The following is a 22472-nucleotide window of genomic DNA, read 5'->3' as shown; positions in this document are numbered from 1 at the left end:
CAGTAAATCATTATGAACACCGTGCGAACATTAAATAATAATGTCTTTGTTTTTATGTCATCATCGCTCTCCAAACCCGGCAACGCCTTTGCCAAGCCGACTCTTCTGCAGTGGAAAACCGAAGTGAACCGAACCGAAACTGCAGTGTAACTGGTCTCTCTTCATGCTATGGAATGAGTTCGGCCTGGTTCCAGTGCGCCAGTGGGGAAGCACCAAAAGACGTTTGCACAACGAAACAGTCATGAAAAAATGTGTTTGTGGTCAAATAGCGTTACTCTGAAATAATTAAAGAAACACAACCTTTATCTGAAGTGATAGTGAAAGTCAGCACTTTGTATAACCTCCCTGACCAACATCACTGGCCTGAGTCAGCTCCCATATATAGATGGGACTGAGGAACACAGAGGGAGGAATCTGAGACCATCCCTCAATACAGACTTGTTCGAGATCTACACGGTCCTTACAGGTCCACTCTATAAGACTCTCGTCCTCAGCTTACCCCCAGGTGCTCAATGGCATTTTGGTCCGCGGACTGGGACGGTCACTGAACTACCTTTGTGTAGATCTGGAGGTTTTGCATTATTGTCCTGCTAAAAAATCCAACCATGACCCTGATTTAGCTTCTCAACAGCAGCAGCCAGATAATGATTTAAAATCTCCTGGTACTTTATGGAGTCAACAGTACCATATATCTTAAGAAGGATCCCAGGACCTTTGTAGGAAAATCAGCCCCCCAACATCACAGATCCACCAACCAACTTAACACGGGGATCTAGTTCTTTCCAGAATTACCATCCTTTTTACACCAAACCCACCTTGAGTGTTTTTTGGGGAAAAAAAATCTCTATTTTGGTTTCATCTGATCACAGAACCTTTCAGTCAAAGTTCCAGTGGCATCTAGCAAATTCCAGGTGCATGTTTGCGGTTTAATGAAAGGAAAAGTCTTCCTTCCAGCATGTCTGCCACAGAGTTTGTTGGCATGGAAGTAGGGCTGGGCAATATGGCAAAACATTTTATAACAATAAATTCTTTCATATGAATTGATGATGATAATCACTACGATATAATGACAGCCATTATTTATTTTAATTGTCTCCTTTTGCTTAAAATGACTAAAATTAAAACAGACTTCAAACTAAAATGTAATGCTAACAAATAAATCATATTAAATAAACTGTTTTTGTTTGTGATTGTACCCCAATGGCGAAGGGTGTGTGGGGTTACCAGGGCAGCCCCCTCCCCGAATGACTGTACCCCAATGGCGTAGGGTGTGTGGGGTAACCAGGGCAGCCCCCTCCCCGAATGACTGTACCCCAATGGCGTAGGGTGTGTGGGGTAACCAGGGCAGCCCCCTCCCCGAATGACTGTACCCCAATGGTGTAGGGTGTGTGGGGTAACCAGGGCAGCCCCCTCCCCGAATGACTGTACCCCAATGGCATAGGGTGTGTGGGGTAACCAGGGCAGCCCCCTCCCCGAATGACTGTACCCCAATGGTGTAGGGTGTGTGGGGTAACCAGGGCAGCCCCCTCCCCGAATGACTGTACCCCAATGGCGTAGGGTGTGTGGGGTAACCAGGGCAGCCCCCTCCCCGAATGACTGTACCCCAATGGTGTAGGGTGTGTGGGGTAACCAGGGCAGCCCCCTCCCCGAATGACTGTACCCCAATGGCATAGGGTGTGTGGGGTAACCAGGGCAGCCCCCTCCCCGAATGACTGTACCCCAATGGCGTAGGGTGTGTGGGGTAACCAGGGCAGCCCCCTCCCCGAATGACTGTACCCCAATGGCGTAGGGTGTGTGGGGTAACCAGGGCAGCCCCCTCCCCGAATGACTGTACCCCAATGGCGAAGGGTGTGTGGGGTAACCAGGGCAGCCCCCTCCCCGAATGACTGTACCCCAATGGCGAAGGGTGTGTGGGGTAACCAGGGCAGCCCCCTCCCCGAATGACTGTACCCCAATGGCATAGGGTGTGTGGGGTAACCAGGGCAGCCCCCTCCCCGAATGACTGTACCCCAATGGCGTAGGGTGTGTGGGGTAACCAGGGCAGCCCCCTCCCCGAATGACTGTACCCATATGGGGCCACCACTGCGTGCTGCATGTCATCATAATCACAATACAACTGCGAACAGAAAGTGGAAATATCAAGCTTATCTATACAAGTAATTTTACTTGCAGCGAGATCAAATATAATTGCTGCTTTTTTTTCCAACAGTCAATATTAATAATTATACGTCTTTATATTTTATCACCATTCTGCCATACAAATGAAAGTCAACTCCATTTTTTTCATATGGATTTGCAAGAATTGAGGAAGTCCACAATTTTATAAAACACATGGAAACTTGATTTAAATTACGTGTCCACATTGGTGTGTTTTTCAGTCTGAATATGATCACTTGCTTTCAGTAATAAAAGATACGCTTCATGTGGGAGCTGTCCGTGGACATTCGGCTTTATAACAACCTCCTACTGATGATAAAGATCTTTCCCTACTTTTCCAAGTCCGTGGGCTGAAGTCATGGGCATATTTAATCACACATGACTCCAGCATCGCTCCAGGTATCACTCGCAATCTTTTTAAATTCCATATACATTGTTCACTTTAATGGGTATCTAATTTGCGTTATCAGCTTTCAGGGCACTAAGTAATAATTTGCATGGCTGCCCTAAGCAAATATGCTTCCATAAGCAGCCCATAGAATAGACTTTGGGGTGGATAAAACTCCATATTGGCCATGCCCCAATGATCAATGCTTTTAGAAAAAAAATAGCAACTTGTAGTTCGGTTTATAGGGAATACTGAAGGTGACAATTGTCAAGGAGAAAAGGTGCCTGTGGATCCCCCCCAAGTTTTTAAAAAACCCCCACCCCTGCGCAAAACTAATGTGTCTTAATGCTCCTCTACATTAATCCACATACTTCCTTAAATGTCCCCATTTTGTCAGCTTCTCTTCTAGATATATGCACATTTTGGCTGGTGATGCACAGACTGGTGCATTAGTGTGCCATCTTCTGCTCCCCCCGTAACGTAAAGCCCCCGTCGCTCCCCCGTAACGTAAAGCCCCCATCGCTGCCCCCGTAACGTAAAGCCCCCGTCGCTGCCCCCATAACGTAAAGCCCCCGTCGCTCCCCCGTAACGTAAAGCCCCCGTCGCTGCCCCCGTAACGTAAAGCCCCCGTCGCTCCCCCCGTAACGTAAAGCCCCCGTCGCTCCCCCGTAACGTAAAGCCTCCGTCGTTCGCCCGTAACGTAAAGCCTCCATCGTTCGCCCGTAACGTAAAGCCCCCGTCGCTCCCCCGTAACGTAAAGCCCCCGTCGCTCCCCCGTAACGTAAAGCCCCCGTCGCTTCCCCGTAACGTAAAGTCCCCGTCGCTCCCCCGTAACGTAAAGCCCCCGTCGCTTCCCCGTAACGTAAAGTCCCCGTCGCTCCCCCGTAACGTAAAGCCCCCATCGCTTCCCCGTAACGTAAAGCTCCCATCGCTCCCCCGTAACGTAAAGCCCCCATCGCTGCCCCCGTAACGTAAAGCCCCCATCGCTCCCCCGTAACGTAAAGCCCCCGTCGCTCCCCCGTAACGTAAAGCCCCCATCGCTCCCCCGTAACGTAAAGCCCCCATCGCTTCCCCGTAACGTAAAGCTCCCATTGCTCCCCCGTAACGTAAAGCCCCCATCGCTGCCCCCGTAACGTAAAGCCCCCATCGCTGCCCCCGTAACGTAAAGCCCCCATCGCTCCCCCGTAACGTAAAGCCCCCGTCGCTCCCCCGTAACGTAAAGCCCCCATCGCTCCCCCGTAACGTAAAGCCCCCATCGCTTCCCCGTAACGTAAAGTCCCCATCGCTTCCCCGTAACGTAAAGTCCCCGTCGCTCCCCCGTAACGTAAAGTCCCCGTCGCTCCCCCCATAACGTAAAGCCCCCGTCGCTCCCCCCATAACGTAAAGCCCCCATCGCCACCACTGTGATAACCACCTCCAGCAGGCTGGAGGTCAAGGTGATTACTTAGGCCTGCCAGCTGCATGTCAGCCCCCTCCCGCTGATAACCTCTTGTCTTCGGGCTGCACTGACCGCCCGCATTTATCTAAAACGGCTTTCTGACATAAGAAGGGGCCTCGCGGGACTCATCCGTTGCGACCCCATGTCAACAAAATCAAAGAGAATGAGGCCTGTCTCACTAAAGCAGCTCTTCAAGCGTGCGCCTCTCACTCCTCCCAGGGTGCAGACAGTAATTATGCCCACAGCAGAATTTATACATCCTAAAAGTCTTGGTTTCTCTGAGTTTCCTGAAACATTGGACTTTTATCAGCGTTAAATGTGGGAGGGACTCTAAATGGAGAGATAAGCCCGCAGATCCCACGGATACTCATTAGCGGGTAGCTCTAGGTAACGGTGATGAGCATCTGTGATTAGTCTGGTGTGAGAAATCAACAGGTTTCAGCTCGTTAAACTGCTAAATTGTAACTAAGACTTAGGGAGAAACAAATAAAGTTACTCAGAGAAAAAAATAAAATTTTATAGAACATTTTTATAGACAATATTTTATATTGTTTATAGAGCATTCCTGTTTATTATTGAACATACTTTCTTCAAGAAAAGCCTTTCAGAAACACTGGTGTATGAGGACTTTTACTGTGAAAGGTTGACTTAGTTAGATTACAGTGTCTGTACACTTTGGTCACCACATCTCACTCCCCAGCTGAACACGGAAGCATTACAGCCGATCCCACCCCAAGTTCAATCGAATAATTTCAATATATAATACAAACAGCACAGCACATTAAAAGTCCTGTCAATAGAGATCGATTCGAGATGAGACACAAGCTAAGGACTCTGATTAAACCAAAGTCATGAGACAGGCCCCCCCATTTGCATCCTGCCGGTAATCTCCACCACTTGGTTGAATCATAGTTAATGCAAATATAATATCAATGCATTAAGTATAAATAACTTTTCAGTGCTATGGTAGGAAGCCTGTCACATAATCAATACAAGCAAATCATGTACAGCATAAGCCTGATTATCCAGAACACTGTGAATATTAATGTGACCATCGAGATCAATCAAGGATCCGAATACATTATGCGTGGTGAAGGGTTATAGCAAAGGGCTAATGTTCTTAGCATTTCTTTTGCATGACTGACCAACGGCTGGCAAACGGCCGAAATGTCTGAGAGCTTCCCCTACGACCCAGGCACTGCGTGGAAAAAGGCACCGTTGATGCTCCTCTGAAACAGGACCAACACATCAGCCCTGGTTCAGTCGGTTCTCCATCCCAGAAGTGGCTGTGCTATATTCAGGGTAATGATCTCTCTGCCCCCCCAATACAGCAACCAGCATGACAGCATTCAGCATCCATCCTGCTAGAACATCCATTCAGTCATGTGCATTATTTATTTCACCAGTATTTTTTTGGACATACTAGAACTTTCCTTGCCTACGTTATCTCTCACTTAATGAAAAACTTAGCAGTCCCGTGTTTTGCTAATTGGCAAACCACCAATGGCTTTTTCTGGGATTTGAACCCACGACCTTCCGAGACGTACACTCCCTCAACCACTACACTACCTGCCATTTAGATCCTGCCCATTTCTGTGGAAATGTAAAACTTTATTAGATCAGACTGATCCGGGGTCCACAGCCTTCACACAGTATGTCCACATGGCAAAGACTTCTAAGATAAATATCTCCAGATATTTCCATAGAAACGTCAGATATTGAAGTCATTGCACTGGGGGGCGGGTTGCAAGTGTACTAATTTTATTTCTGTTAAAAGTGGATTTTATAAAAATGATGTCTGAGGATGAAAAATGATATTCCCTGGGCTGGTATCTGACTCGGAGAAGGAAAGTACTCACCCGAGCTGGTCTTACAACTCGGAACCGTCTCACACCCGCTGGCGGAGCCCCGGGGGGGGCACGCGCATGGCAGAACTTAATTAATTGTCCTGCCAGGGAGTGGAGGACGCAAGTTGGCCGGAGCATCTGAACCAGCCCCCACCCAAGGAGACATTTGGCACCTGGCGAACAACCGGCCTGCTAGACGTGCTGTTCCTCTGGTCTGCCACTGGGTCCCAGGCTACCGGGGAATGGGACCAGCTTCAGATCTTTCCGGAAGTGCACCAGCCAGCCCAGGGAGGGCTCGGCCAGACGAGGAACCAGAGACACCGGAAAGAAACCGAAAATGCGGGGAAAAATAAAATGATAAAAAGGAAGCAAACTGCTGTTTGGCTGCGTAACTGTTCACTACATGAGTGAGGCATGAAAAAAGCGTTTTTAATGCTCTCACACCACCAACAATAACATTTTTTACACATACAAGCGCTTAAACGAGTCCCGCCTGCAAAACGGAATTCTGTCAAAGTTTACATGTGCCGCACTAAGGAATGCCATGCAGTGCGTCAAAGGCTGCGGAAGGTCTAAAGAGTACATGGGATAGCATCTGGAACCTTCCTCATTTCCAGGCCCCCTGGGGGCTGGCTGTAAATTTGCTTGGCAGGAGAACACTTCAGGCGGAGAGAGGAAAAAGTCAAGCACACCAGATCTGCTGACAACAATGGGATGCTATCTGTTACCTCCTTAACATGTAATCATGGGAGTGCGTTAGAAGGCTCTTGAATGGAGTGGGGGATCTCTGCATACCTTTGTGGAGACCCTTTTGAAGCGGGCACGGTGTAATCCTCACAGCAGATATCTCCTGCTTTACAGGAGCCATCTGAGGAGAGAAAGGCCAGTGCTATCGGTTACTCCCCAGGAGTGAGGGATTCAGGCAGGAACATTGTCCCAAACAGATAAGACAGGGGCCAGACACACAATGGCAGTGTTTGCTCAACATACCCACTCTTGTTCTTTTTTCAGTCTTCAGGCCCTCTGAAGTTGGTCTTCATTCTCATGTCTCCCAAACATCATCTCCATCCTCAAGAACGACACACACACAAACAATCTTATCGTGCCGCTGTCTGTGTAGCAAAACAAACCCCGGATTTCTCCCAGGTGTCGTGCATAAAATGCAAATACACCAGTTCACTTCGCAGGGTGGGCTCATCAAACGTAACTGGGGGGTTGGCACACTCACGTCCCTGTGATGAAATTATAAGGCTTTGAACAGGCGGGAAAATGGGAAAGTAGAACAAAAAACACCCTTTGCACCACTGATGTCTTAGATAAATTTAATTTACAAATTACAAATAAAAAACAGTGCAGTATAGCTCTGCAGAGTGGTATTGTCAATTCCAGTCACATATCAGACTTTTCAACGATGGTGTATAAAAATAAAACAATAACAGACATTTTTAATCCTTCTTTAAGTTGCTTCTTTGTCAAAAGAGGAGCATGTTCTTTTTAGCCAAGAGAAGCATGTTGCACTTATAGTAAAACTTCCAGTGGCTGCAGTGGACAATCAAACCGTGTAAATGTTACTGGCAGCGGGGCGCAGACACACACCCAGCCCGGTCCCAGCACAATGTCCCACTTTATGTGAGCTGCGTGGTCCATGGGGAGTTTACAGCCACGCTGTTTACCGGCTGAGAAGCGAAGGCACACATCAGGAATCACACGGCTAGCATAATGCGTCTCGGGCCTCAAAAGCAGACCAATCACTGCGCATTAAGGCCGGCCGGACAAAAGGCAACAATGGGCTTGCATAAACACTATTTACAACTATTCACGGCGAATTGAAGAGATGGGCGTCGACTCGGTATCGCGGCAAAGCTAGCTCATTGTGCGAAGGTGAAAGGGAGCCTAATGAACAGGAAGCCTCATCCGAAAGAGCTGACAGTAACCATACAACAGCCACATTGTAGGTCTGCCATCAACCCTGTGGGTCTCTACATTAGAAAAAATGAGGGGGGGGGGGTTAAATTCAGCTAAAGAAGCAGCGAGAGTTTGGCCCAAAGTGAACAGGCATCTGCCACAGGCAGGACAGACGCCATCTAAAGCGTCTGCAGAGTCATGGGCCGGCATGCAGCGCTTGGGTACATCGGGGTCCCTTTAAAGTCCGGCTGCCCCCAGGCTTCACTCACTTAAACCCCTCCCCATTTTCTTTGGAGGTTCCCTACGGCTCCTGACACTTCATTAAAGTCACGGTCCCTTCATCAATCCTGGCCGCCGATGCCTCTCCAGCTCCGTCGCTGCGGTGCAACGTGAACGACTTGGGCAGCGAGGCAAGTGCAGGAACCTCGGCGAATTAAACCAGATCGACCGCAGTTCCAGATGCAGGCTTCTGTCTTAGCAAAGCTGCTTCCCAAACCACACACACACACACACACACACACACACACACACACACACACACACACACACACACACACACACAAACCTGTAACCATGTCTTCGTTGCGACTACTCATTCATTTCTATAGGGAAAAATGCTAAGTTTTTTGCATTTTTAATTTTTTTATTGCAGTTACAGACTTTTAGAAAATTAAAATCTACAACGTAAGGTATATCTGGACCACTCACACATGCGCACACGCGCACACACACACACACACACACACACACACACACACACACACACCCAAAGCCTCACTGACAGTCCACAAAAGGGGTGACATCACCCATAAGCAGCCCCTCCTTACGCTCAGGGCTGTGAGTTACCTTCTTTAGCGATGAGGTCAGCCTCTTTTACCATTTACGCACTTTTCCACTCTTCTTTCATGGCTGAAAAGTGAAGGGCGTCCTGCCAGTGTGGGGGGAGGGGGGCACATTTGAGGTGAAGGCTACCCTGTGACTTAGGGACAGACTGAGCCTGGTCTCATTTTTATTATTGAAGTTATTGCCTGAGTTTCCTGCAATTAAGCATTTCATCCACTGGCTACTACACATTACACACCAACAGAGCTGGTTCCAGCAAAATATTTGTGCGGGGGGGGGGGGGGGGGGGGGCACCCTCTGCTCAGCACAATTAATAACGGGACCCCCCCTGCTCAGCAAAGGTTATCGTGGAGAATCCCCCAGCCTAGTAAAATATACTGCAGGGGACCCCATAGTTCCGGGCCAATTGTTATTGCCAGCCCTCTAGACCAACAGGTCTGTGGTCATTTGAACACCACCCTACACAAAAGCCAAAAACCACAGCGCTGAAATGCGAGCCTGCTCCTTAGCCGCGAGTGAGATTAGCAGTGTTACCTAAGAGAATCAGAATGTCACACGGAGATGACACCGTTCCCACTGTTCATCCTCTGAAATGAACAAGATAAGGTAAATCACTCGGCAAGCGTGAGCAAAGGCGAGGGAGCAGAGCAGGTCAAGCCCATCATTTCAACCAACATTACGGCCAAAACCACCAAGTCTGAGCTACAGACAGGTACAGTCAAGACAACCTCAGTGGTGCAGGTTAGGCCGAGGACATCGGCCACTGGGGGGCTTAAGAAAATGCTGAACTGGCATGATACTGTACAGAAGAATGACTCATAGAACATATTTTCCAAGTACAGTAACTGCAGTAAAATCCCTCCTTGTTATACCTTGCCCTTGCGTAAAAGGGACTTTTACGTTTAATTAATGATGAGGTACAGTCACCTTGCAGAAAGGCTACAAGCCTCTATGTGTCATTTATCAGAAACTGCCATGATTCCAAGAAAAAAAAAACAGGTGGTAGGTGAGAGAGATAAGAAACGCAAAAATACTCGGAATATCAGATCGTGCATTTCTAAAATAACAGCCCAGAGAGACACAAAGTGATCACGTTTTAGGCCGCTGGAGATACAGTATGCAACGTTCTTGTTTACTTTTCTCACCAGACCTAAAATAGTCATGTCAAGCGTAGGAGAGTTTGTCTGATGTTCAGTTTGTAGGCACATGGGGGGTGGGGGGGCTGTTTCAGACATCCCATCTTCCTGTAACCCCCCCCCCCACACACACACACACACACACACACACACTGCCAGCACTGAACAAAGGTTGCAAATTTGCTCGTCCTAATCCTGCCACAACCTGTCAAAATTACACTTCATTTTCCCTGCTGCCTCACTAGATCTACCTGGGAACGGGGAGAGCCAGGCCTGATCACAGATCCCACCGCTTCTTCACTTCAAGGTCTCTGCCACCTTGTTGGCTTCACAAAACAAAAACATATTGGGCACGACATTTTACTGTTCAAAACACAATCCATTAATCTTTTTTAATTTGAAGTTTTGCACCTGACTCTTTTCTCCGAAGTCCTCACTCCACTTATCAGTCAATTGCGGCACACTTGAGAAACTGGGACCGCACCTCCGAATAAATCACTCAGTAAGTATTAATCCCGTATCAGAGCCTCCACCCGTATTTTACTGAATTCCTACACGTTCGATCGCGCAGATTATGTTCCCTCATTTCCCTTCGGTTTAAGCTACTTTAGCAGCGCTGGACGCCGCATCAGACCCCAAAATGCCATTATTATTATTATTGGGAACAATGGAGGTATCAGGTTAATGATACTTGTGCGAAGTTTGCTGTCGCTGTACTTGTCGCAGATGACATGGGGGCCGATCGGGGGCGGGGGGATATTCCCATCGCCGGGGCGCAGTCTGCGGCGGGGCTGCCGAATACCGCCGGCACTTCTGAAGCGCACGCCGCTACATCTGCTCCGGGCCGCTCCCTCCCCGCGGTCCTGGCCAGCTGCCCTGACTCCCGACACAAAGTAATCACAGATCACGGCGTTTAATCACAGAAACAAGCACTCCAGAGGACCGCCGTGTCAATATCCCACTCTCTCATTATCTGTTTGGATTGCACATCCGCACTGTCAGATAAACAGAGTGGAAAATTAAGATTAAAAATATGGTAATTTCATTTCAGGCAGGAGGGCTCCACATACCGGCCCATTATGCTATTGATTACCCCTGAATTCAATTTCTCTTTCAATGCAAACTTTAATCTGTGCGCGGCCCAACAATCCGAGCCCCCTGGGAGCATTTGAGAGTAAGTAACCATTTAATATGACGCTAAGAGAAAAATCACTGCCTTTAATGAATTGTGTAAATCACTCAGCTTTAAAAGACCGTATGGCCCTCAGCTCCACACACCCCCACCCCCAGCCGTCCGTTTAACAAGTGCTAAACGCTGCTAAGAAGGATAATTGTGCTGGAGGTCCGGGACAAAAACAGGGCTCACCTCGCAAGCTGCTTCTGAAAAACAGCTCCCCGTTTTTCCATTGGCTTTGTCAATTACAGGGGTCCATTTATACGTACAAACACAAATGCATATTTACTGGTGTACTATAAACACAACGCAAATCATTCTTGCATTATTATTTACTGATATGACTTTAATTATACGGCACGACCGTGTAGCCTGCTGGATAAGCGGTTATTGAACGTGGATGGGTGGACTTAAATTATACCTCCTAAATAACAAAATATAGACAAGAGGCTACTTGGAAAGATATAAAATAGACAGAAAAAAGGGCAATCGTTTTTTCTAACAATGACTAGTTAGCAGACCGCAGAGGTGTCATTACAGCGCAGCAGATGCACGTGCTGTGTTTTTCTCTCTTTTTCCTGGGTGATCTGACAAACACTCTTACTGTCCACACTTATAATCATCAATTACCTGCTCTTCTGCACGCAAGTGCTTATTAGGGAGATGGGCAGTGTTCGGCAGCCGCCGCCTGACGTGTTTTCTCCGATGCCCGTCAGATCAGCCACGGCGCATGCGGCTGTAACCGCGACGAGAGCCGTCGCCCAGAACGCGGTGAACGGCAGCGATTCAAACGGGGAAAAACTCAGTCCCGGTGGGTGTGGACTAATATTTCTCATACTATATACCTAACTGGTCTCAAGTGCAAATATTCGCTACTAAACATTTTTTGGAGCCAGCGCGATTAGTGATATACAAACCATGCATGTGGTAGCTTTGAAACGGGCAACGTAACAGCTCTCAGAGACTTATAGGAAACTGGATGTCAGGAGAGGTCAGGCACTCTGAGAAACTTGCATAAAGCTTGAGTGACCAAGTGAAAACCTTGATTTCCACAGCTGTCAGTGGAAGCACTTAAGGGGGGGAGGGGGGGTCCTTCAACATTAGAGAGTATTTGGAGCTCAACCTGAATTTCATTTTTAAGGTGTCCTACTAATGCATCTCTATGAGTAGCATAGGATACAGCTGGATTTCTGAGTGCGATGGGCCACGAGACAATGAAAACACTTCTGCTCAATGCTGAAAACATTCATTATCAGTAAAAGACGTGCACATGTGACAGAGAGTCTGTGAAATGAGGCCCCATTGTCTTCTTTTCTTTAATTCCCCCAGGGATCTCTGATGTCACGGTGGAGAGGCAAGCCCTTTCACAGGGATACAATGACACGTCGAGGAATCGAACAAAACTATAGAGGGAAGACAATTATCATCAAACGTCCAGTGTGTTGTACATTTTCACTGCCATCATCTGGGAATTTAACGCACAATGTGTGCAGAACCTGGTTTCACATAAACCACCTCCCTCCATTTAATAAAAAAAATCATTTGTTTGTATATTAAACTTATATTTATATAAGAACATGCACTTAGGATAATCTTTTGTTGAAATAATATAAAGCAGAGCTTAATCACTCTAACCAGAAAAGATCTAAGGAAAAAAAAAACACCTGTTTCTTATGGTGAAAAAGAGAGAGAGAGAGAGAGAGAGAGAGAGAGTCAGCAAAAGAAAACTGAGAAAGGAGGAAAACAGTTAGCAGGAATATCAGATACACTACGAACTCGGGGGCTTCTCATTCTGCCTGCATAAAGGAGACGGGGGTCAGTATCAGATGATTTAATGTATTTAAACCTTGACTGACAACTATTGAAACTTCACACTCCATTCCTGGAAGGTCTTGGTATTCAGTAAGTGCTGCTGGACGGTTATGGGAGTTAGGGTAATCTGATCTGAGACGAGCGGCCTACAATAATGAAAAGCATCACAAGGACTCGAACAATGTCTGTACCAGCCTTTACTGTGCACCGTAAGGTGATACTAAATAATAGGACACCGTGCCAAGCCTTTGAAATCAGTATTTTACCAATTTCTGTCCCTTGCAGCAGAGATACAGGCTCCCTGATAAATTTGTAAGCGGGACAGAGGGGGAATGAAGCGATGCCCGATTTTTTCATTTCACAAAAGGCCTGTTTGAAGTTGCCATACGGTATCTGTGTGTCCTTACTGATGTGCGTAAGAATGGCACTAAGGGATGAATACCCTGTTGTTATCACGGAGACCGCAGAAGGAAAACACATCACAAATCAATTTCAGGAATGGGGGGAGAGGGGGGTCCAGCAGAGCACTATTACTGTAACCCCCCCCCCCCCAGAAACTTCATCCCAAGTACTCACAAAGTTAAACTCAATATTTCTTTCAAAGATCACAAATAACAAAAGAGACTTTTTTATATTCCAATGATATACTTCAGAATAAAGCATTACAGATATTTTCTGCGATCGTGTAGAATAATTATATTCGGGAATCTACCACATACAATAAGCACAAATTTAAAAATGAAAAACTAAACACAGGTTCACAGTGGCCCAGCTGTAAATATTCAAATTACGCATCCCTTCCGAGCCTCAGTGATTCGTAATTCTATACATTTATACATCCTAAATGATTTCAATTAGGATATCAAGAAACTTTCACATGTGGACAGATATTTACAGATCCTGCTCCTCCATGCTGCAGATAAATGCAGTGCAAACATAATACTCAGTCTGTTATATTTCTCTAATTCCCTCTAGCATAAAGAGATTACATGGACATAGTAGCAGTGAAACCTGACAGACTGAACAAGCCTTCAGTTTACAAGGTGGCAGTTGGTTTAGATACTGATCAATTTGCTCTAAAAATGATAAAAAAAATAAAAAAATGAATGAACTCACTCCAGAACAGCAGGGTCAGTAATGAAAGCAAGGGAGGGGGAGGGGGTACGGAGCCTTCACAGAGGGGGGGGGGGGGGGGGGGGGGGGGGGGGGGGGGGGGGCGACCAGGGTGGCATGGGGGGCAATTAGGGCCAGAGGCAGGTGGATAGTGCTGACCTGCAGGCCAGCGGTGGAAGTGCACATTTTAACCCTGACAAAATCAGCGTCCATGTCACACGGATGGTCACGCTCGCGTGGCTGTGTTATGAAATTGCCATTTTCAGTGGGGGCAGGGGGTGGGCTTGAGAAGCCAACATGAAAACAGTCACTGCACCTTTCCAAATGACCTGTCTGATGGGGTGCTTTGTGGCTCAGGGGGTTCGGCCTCCGTTATCAGAAGGTTGTTGGGTCGAACGGCGTCCCTGGTAGAACAGCCACATGTCCTTCGGGGCCCTTGAGCAAGGCCCCTTAACCCCAGATAAATGGTCTGACCCCCAAGCTTCATTCTCAATGGTATATATATATATATTTATTTAGTGTGTGTGTGTGTACCACCTTTTTGGTCCCCACAAAGGGAAATTCAATTTTACGAAAATCTGTGTCTTGTATTTAGTTTGGTTACTTATGGCTAAAGTTGGGGTTGGGTAGGGGTTAAGGTTGTCATTGTTCGGATTAGGGTTTTTACCAGAGAGATGGATGGAGAGTCCCCACAAAGATATGAGTACGAATGTTTGTGTGTGTGTGTGTGTTTCTCAAGGGACAGCAGTATGGGATATAAAAAGAAGCATTACTGTCCACCTATGGCAAATAATGCATCATTTAATTTCAAATGGTGAGGCACAGAGAGATGAGCTTCCCCCCCCCGGCAACATAGTCAGTTCTCCTGGACTCCCATCATGGAGGCCGAGGAAACGCCCCGTGAAAGTATAAGCAGAGTAGGATGTCCTCAGTGAGGGTGGTTTAGTGGAGGACAGCCGGTCGAGCATGGTTATTTGGACCCCAGAGAGGTGGTCGTTAGCCAGAGCCGATAATCACACCTTCCCACATGCTTAAGAAAATAACGTATCATTTCAGCTGTCAACAGGGATAGTGGCCCAAAGGCCTGCAGGAGGAGCAGTGGCAAGGAGCCGGTCGCAGAGTCTTAGCAGCCACAAACATGGAGATTACATGCAGGGAGCTGTGTAATGCTCATCAAGTCATCATGAAACTGCAGGGTTTCCAGGTCAGGCCTAGGTACTACTCATAAATGGCCAAAGGCGTTACTCCTAAACAGGCCTAGGTGCTACTCATAAACAGGCCTAGGCGCTACTCATAAACAAGCCTAGGCGCTACTCATAACCGGGCAAAGGCGCTACTCCTAAACAGGCCTAGGTGCTACTCATAAACAGGCCTAGGCGCTACTCATAACCGGCCAAAGGCGCTACTCCTAAACAGGCCTAGGTGCTACTCATAAACAGGCCTAGGCGCTACTCATAAACAAGCCTAGGCGCTACTCATAACCGGGCAAAGGCGCTACACCTAAACAGGCCTAGGCGCTACTCATAACCGGCCAAAGGTGCTACTCCTAAACAAGCCTAGGCGCTACTCCTGAACAGGCCTAGGCGCTACTCATAACCGGCCAAAGGCGCTACTCCTAAACAGGCCTAGGCGCTATTCATAACCGACCGAAGGTGCTACTCCTAAACAGGCCTAGGCGCTACTCATAACCGGCCAAAGGCGCTACTCCTAAACAGGCCTAGGCGCTACTCATAAACAGAAAGGCGCTACTCCTAAACAGGCCTAGGTGCTACTCATAAACGGCCAAAAGTGCTACTCCTAAACAGGCCTAGGTGCTACTCATAAACAGGCCTAGGCGCTACTCCTAAACAGGCCTAGGCGCTACTCCTAAACAGGCCTAGGCGCTACTCATACATGGGCAAAGGGGTTACTCCTAAACAGGCCTAGGCACTACTCATAAACGGGCAAAGGCGTTACTCCTAAACAGGCCTAGGCGCTACTCATAAACAGAAAGGCGCTACTCCTAAACAGGCCTAGGTGCTACTCATAAACGGCCAAAAGCGCTACTCCTAAACAGGCCTAGGTGCTACTCATAAACAGGCCTAGGCGCTACTCATAAACAGGCCTAGGTGCTACTTGTAAACAGGCCTAGACACTACTCATAAACTGCCAAAGGTGCTACTCCTAAACGGGCCTAGGAGATACTCCTAAACGGCCAAAGGCGTTACTCCTAAACAGGCCTAGGTGCTACTCATAAACGGCCAAAGGTGTTACTCCTAAACAGGCCTTGGTGCTACTCATAAACGGTCAAAGGTGTTACTCCTAAACAGGCCTAGATGTTACTCATAAACAGCCAAAGGTGCTACTCCTAAACAGGCCTAGGCATTACTCCTAAACTGGCCTTGGTGCTACTCATAAACAGCCACAGGTGTTACTCCTAAACAGGCCTAGGCATTACTCCTAAACAGGCCTAGGTACTACTCATAAATGGCCAAAGGCGTAACTCCCAAATAGGCCTAGGTGCTACTTGTAAACAGGTCTAGGCGTTACTCCTGAACAGGTCTAGGCGCTACTCATAAACAGGCTTAAGCGCTACTCATAAACTGCTAAAGGTGTTACTCCTAAACAGGCCTAGACACTACTCATAAACTGCCAAAGGCGTAACTCGTAAACAGGCCTAGGCACTACTCCTAAATAGGCCTAGGCGTTACTCCTAAACAGGCGTAACTCCTAAGCAGGTTTAGGCATTACTCCTAAACAGGCCTAGGCGCTACTCCTAAATATCCATAGGCACTACTCCTAAACTGGTTTAGGCATTACTCCTAAACAGGCCTAGGCGCTACTCCTAAATATCCATAGGCACTACTCCTAAACAGGCCTAGGCGCTACTCCTAAATATCCATAGGCACTACTCCTAAACTGGTTTAGGCATTACTCCTAAACAGGCCTAGGCGTTACTCCTAAACAGGCGTAACTCCTAAACAGGCCTAGGCGTTACTCCTAAACAGGCGTAACTCCTAAACAGGCCTAGGTGTTACTCCTGTTTCACTGTTTCAGTGTTCTCCCTTCTTGTAGAAATCTGGCAGTCATCTGTTCTGGCCATCCATTAAGGAGAAGCAGATTAATGAGCAGCCTGACACAATGGGGCACATTTTATGTGGGGGGGGGGGGGTGTTTGCTCATTTTTTGGATGTCAAAATGGTGATAGATTCCAGACGCCCAGTATCAGGCTGAGAAGCAGTCTGGGGGCATTTGACACATGGGCAGGTGAGGAATGGTCCCGGCTGTGAGGCAGTGCAGCACCTCTCCCCCCCCACAGCGCCAATCCCGCTGGCTCTGGGCGGAGGGGGAGACAAATGCCGCCACAAATGGAGCTAATTGGCACCTCGGTAGGCACTGGCTCCGCAAGGCCAAAGATCAGGTGGCAGGGGAGGCACAGGATGGACTGGGGGCCCTCCTCCAGCCAGTCCACAGCAGGCGTGGGCAGGGGTGAGACCGGGGATGGTGTGTGCCAGGCTGCCACATGTGCCAGGAAGGAAGCGGTCATGGGCAGAGCGGCAAAAAATCAAAAAATCAAAATGGCAAAGCAGTGTGACATCCAACCAAAATCACATCCTGTCCCAGTCTGCACGTGGAAAAGGCTTTTCTGAGTTTTCACTCAACAAGCAGCAGTAGACGCAGAGAGGACCCACAACTAACCAGAGACGCGGAGAGGACCCACAACTAACCAGAGACGCGGAGAGGACCCACCACTAACCAGAGACGCGGAGAGGACCCACAACTAACCAGGGACGCGGAGAGGACCCACAACTAACCAGAGATGCGGAGAGGACCCACAACTAACCAGAGACGTGGAGAGGACCCACAACTAACCAGAGACGCGGAGAGGACCCACAACTAACCAGAGACGCGGAGAGGACCCACAACTAACCAGGGACGCGGAGAGGACCCACAACTAACCAGAGACGCGGAGAGGACCCACAACTAACCAGGGACACGGAGAGGACCCACAACTAACCAGAGACGCGGAGAGGACCCACAACTAACCAGGGACACGGAGAGGACCCACAACTAACCAGAGATGCGGAGAGGACCCACAACTAACCAGAGACGCGGAGAGGACCCACAACTAACCAGAGATGCGGAGAGGACCCACAACTAACCAGAGACACGGAGAGGACCCACAACTAACCAGAGACGCGGAGAGGACCCACAACTAACCAGAGACGCGGAGAGGACCCACAACTAACCAGAGACGCGGAGAGGACCCACAACTAACCAGAGACGCGGAGAGGACCCACAACTAACCAGAGACGCGGAGAGGACCCACAACTAACCAGAGACACGGAGAGGACCCACAACTAACCAGAGACGCGGAGAGGACCCACAACTAAATGACCACATCTAAGAAATAATATACGTGTCCAAGCAAAGATGGCTGCCACACCCACAGCTAATCAGCATATTCCTGCTGTTGTCTAATTAACTTCTTTTCTAGGAGGCGAAAGCATGATGACAGACACTAGTCTCCACAAAATAATACTCTTGTAATTCAGCATACCTAAGATGGCAATGAAGCTAATAAACAGACAAAGCAGTAATCAAAGAGCTCCTGATCAAAACACTCTTTCTGGAGCAGTTCCATCCCTGGTACATTTCAGCTCGTGTTTAACCGCTGAGCTTCAGAAATGGACCCAGATTCATCTGTCTTTTATTCTGCACTTGGTTCCAAATAACATCCTCAGGAGCTCAGTGAAGAGCGTTCAGCCTCTGCGAGGGAAACAGAGGAGAGAGATGGAGCAAGGCAACAATGCTGAGCGAGTAGCTGAAGGCTGGGGCTTTGCTGCCCTTCTAAGTACAGATACTCTGGGCAGACCCCTGTACGCTACTGGGGGGGAAAAAAAAATCACACACGATATTTGGGCTGAAACCAACACTGTCAATCATTTACTTCAGCAGTAAAACATTCAGTTTTCCTGCCAATGTCTAGCATGTAATCCGGATAAATGTTTAACCACAATCAGTTCTGCGTGGCCTCGCTCCCGCTACTTTGCTTTCCTTTCATTGTTTAAAACACACAGTTAAGGGGAGTTGTGTGTGCCCAGCCGGAGACTGGCATCCCAGCCGGAGATGCCTTGTGCTGCCAGCTAATGATGACCATGTGCTGAGTAAGCAGTTACGGAAGATGGAAGCATGCATAGATTGTTTGAAGATGATGTCAATGTCAGGCTCAAGTTCAAGAGACTGAGTGTGAATGCAGTAGTAGAAAAACACGAAACAAATATTTATTTATTGTACTTATTGTACATAATGCTGTAAGAGCTTTATATACAACAAATCAGGTCTTGATCTCAAAAATGAAAGCATTCCATTCACCTACATTAAGAGGCCACTGGACAGCCTTATTTAAAGGAAATTAAAGTTAAGTCATCCCCCTTTCCTTCATTTACGAATATAAAGAGATGGACTGTTCGGGGCAGCTGTTGCCTGTCCGATCACATATTTAGGCCAAAACACAGCTTGATCAAGGTCCACGAACACAGAAGAGCGATGAGGTGCAGATATGAGGCTTCGGCGTGAGTACAGTGCAAAGGGACACTTCACACCTGATCCTCACTGCTGGGATATACAGCCCTGGATGGAAAAGCAGCTGAAAAGGCAGGGAAAAGCAAACAGCCCACACTCAGAGCCACTGGAACTCTGGTGGTCTGCTGAGTGATTTACACACGTCGCGCGGGAAGGTCTATTAAGCCACTTGGCTGGCAGAGGAAGATGCTGTCAGGATGACGGGTGGATGAGGATGGGTGTCTCTGTTACATTACATTTCCTTATAGTTTAATCAATGTCATGCCGAAAAGTGAACAGCTTTTAGCCTCACAATCTCTCACAAGAACGGCTCATTGTTATAGTGCCTTAATGGACAGAAACATTAAAAACCGTGTATTGTCTTATGAATGATGTATGGGAAACTCATGGAGGGCCAGGTCTGCGGAGCACCAATGGGAACGCTGTAAATCAGGTTCAGGGCGGGCCAGGTCTACGAAGCACCAATAGGAACGCTGTAAATCAGGTTCAGGGCGGGCCGGGTCTACGAAGCACCAATAGGAACGCTGTAAATCAGGTTCAGGGAGGGCCGGGTCTATGAAGCACCAATAGGAACGCTGTAAATCAGGTTCAGGGCGGGCCGGGTCAACGAAGCACCAATAGGAACGCTGTAAATCAGGTTCAGGGCGGGCCGGGTCTACGAAGCACCAATAGGAACGCTGTAAATCAGGTTCAGGGCGGGCCGAGTCTACGAAGCACCAATAGGAACGCTGTAAATCAGGTTCAGGGAGAGTCGAGTCTGCGGAGCACCAATGGGAACGCTGTAAATAATGTTCAGGGGGAGTCGAGTCTGCAGAGCACCAATGGGAACACTGTAAATCAGGTTCAGGGAGAGTCGGGTCTGCAGAGCACCAATGGGAACACTGTAAATCAGGTTCAGGGAGAGTCGGGTCTGCAGAGCACCAATGGGAACACTGTAAATCAGGTTCAGGGAGAGTCGGGTCTGTGGAGCACCAATGGGAACACTGTAAATCAGGTTCAGGGAGAGTCGGGTCTGTGGAGCACCAATGGGAACGCTGTAAATCATGTTCAGGGAGAGTCGAGTCTGCAGAGCACCAATGGAAACGCTGTAAATCATGTTCAGGGAGAGTCGGGTCTGTGGAGCACCAATGGGAACGTTGTAAATCAGGTTCAGGGAGAGTCGGGTCTGTGGAGCACCAATGGGAACGCTGTAAATCATGTTCAGGGAGAGTCGAGTCTGCAGAGCACCAATGGGAACGCTGTAAATCAGGTTCAGGGAGGGCCAGGTCTGCAGAGCACCAATGGGAACGCTGTAAATCAGGTTCAGGGAGGGCCAGGTCTGCAGAGCACCAATGGGAATGCTGTAAATCAGGTTCAGGGTGTGCCAGGTTTGCAGAGCACCAATGGGAACGCTGTAAATCAGGTTCAGGGAGGGCCAGGTCTGCAGAGCACCAATGGGAACGCTGTAAATCAGGTTCAGGGTGTGCCAGGTCTGCAGAGCACCAATGGGAATGCTGTAAATCAGGTTCAGGGAGAGGCGAGTCTGCAGAGCACCAATGGGAACGCTGTAAATCAGGTTCAGGGTGTGCCAGGTCTGCAGAGCACCAATGGGAATGCTGTAAATCAGGTTCAGGGAGGGCCAGGTCTGCAGAGCACCAATGGGAACGCTGTAAATCAGGTTCAGGGTGCACCGGGTCTGCAGAGCACCAATGGGAACACTTGACAAAAAGTCACACTTCCCAGGCAACAAATGAGAATCAGGAGGAAATGTGTGAGTTGTCACCCTGCACATTATATACCCGAAGATAACGCCTAAGCATTTAACGTCACACTTTCCTGAATGGCGATCAATCAGTCAGAGCTATCCCTAAGCAGAAAACATACACATAGCTGCAATCTGCTCAAGCCACTTTATAAATGCCACAGAATCGTGGTGCAGCAGGTAGTCAGCTCTTCTCACCCGACCCACCCAGTCACACTGCTGCTCCTAAGGCCCAGTGATGCTCTGCAGTGCCACATTCTTTTGTAAGAAGCTGTAAACTGAGCTTTCCTTCACCCTCTTTGCTTTTACATTTGCAGTTACTTCCTCATTATGCCCTTACTATTCCCAGCAAAGTTGTATAATACTGTAGATCATATATTACAGTTTTTCTCAACTTCTTTGCAACATTTATCAAATGACAGTTAACATTTGCAAACCAACAAGTGAAATCCCCACAACACAGTGTTACTTCCGCTGACATTTCCAAATGCTTTAGTAAATGTATGCAAATGGTTTTGTAGAATTGTCATCATTTGGCACAATTTACAAATGTTTTAGTCTTGCTGGTCAACATAGATCATGTAGTTTCCCACTGTAATAATTTTGCCCCCAAAACTATACATGTATGTGATGTCTGCGTGGGTTCTCAGTCATCCAGGACATGATAATCTTAAGGGCTTGAATCGAAGGCAACTGGACTTACTTTTCAATTTCATGAAGACGTTTCACCTCTCATCCGAAAGGCTTCTTCAGTTCACTACGTCTGATGGAGAGTTCCAGGTATTTATCCTCTAGTGGGGTTGTCACCTTGAAAGTGGTCGTTGACACTCCCTGCTGTCCAGCGGGTCCTCAGGGTCACTTGGGGCAAGGTGTGGATCAAGGTGTGAAACCTTGGTTCCACCTGAGCCAAGGTGTGAACCATTCACAGGTGAATGCCCCTCACATTTACATCTCCTGGGGAAGGATCTCAAGACTGTGTTATAGGTGGCTGATAATTGGTGTCTTAAGCCTCCACCTCTGTTCAGTGATGGTCGTTCCAACTGGATGTAGACGACCTCTTTTACTCCTCTCTCAAACCATCTGTCTTCTCTGTCCAAAACATGCACATTTGTTTCCTCAAAGGAGTGTCCCTTCTCCGTTAGGTGCAGATGTACAGCTGAGCCTTGTCCTGATGTGCTGGCTCTCCGGTGAGGTGCCATATGTCGGTGGAGTGGTTGCTCGGTCTCTCCTATACATAAGTCCGAGCATTCCTTACTGCATTGTAAAGCAAACACCACATTGCTCAGCTTGTGTTTAGGCATTTTGTCCTTGGGATGAACCGGTCTCTGTCTAAAGGTGTTGCTGGGTCTGAAG

At 48.1% G+C, this 22472-nt stretch overlaps 1 long non-coding RNA gene across 1 annotated transcript; it reads right to left on the bottom strand.

The window, feature by feature from the left end:
• Window positions 1-6389: 6389 nt before the first annotated feature.
• On the bottom strand, window positions 6390-11633 carry LOC125710083 (uncharacterized). The gene is made up of 3 exons (XR_007382913.1): window positions 11519-11633; window positions 6821-6899; window positions 6390-6698 (listed from the first exon to the last, which is right to left on the bottom strand). It is a non-coding gene; the product is annotated as an uncharacterized LOC125710083 (long non-coding RNA).
• Window positions 11634-22472: the final 10839 nt, after the last annotated feature.

The sequence above is a fragment of the Brienomyrus brachyistius genome, chromosome 16, assembly GCF_023856365.1.
Source record: "Brienomyrus brachyistius isolate T26 chromosome 16, BBRACH_0.4, whole genome shotgun sequence".
Lineage (NCBI taxonomy): Eukaryota > Metazoa > Chordata > Actinopteri > Osteoglossiformes > Mormyridae > Brienomyrus > Brienomyrus brachyistius.
This window is presented reverse-complemented; position numbering and strand designations above follow the sequence as displayed.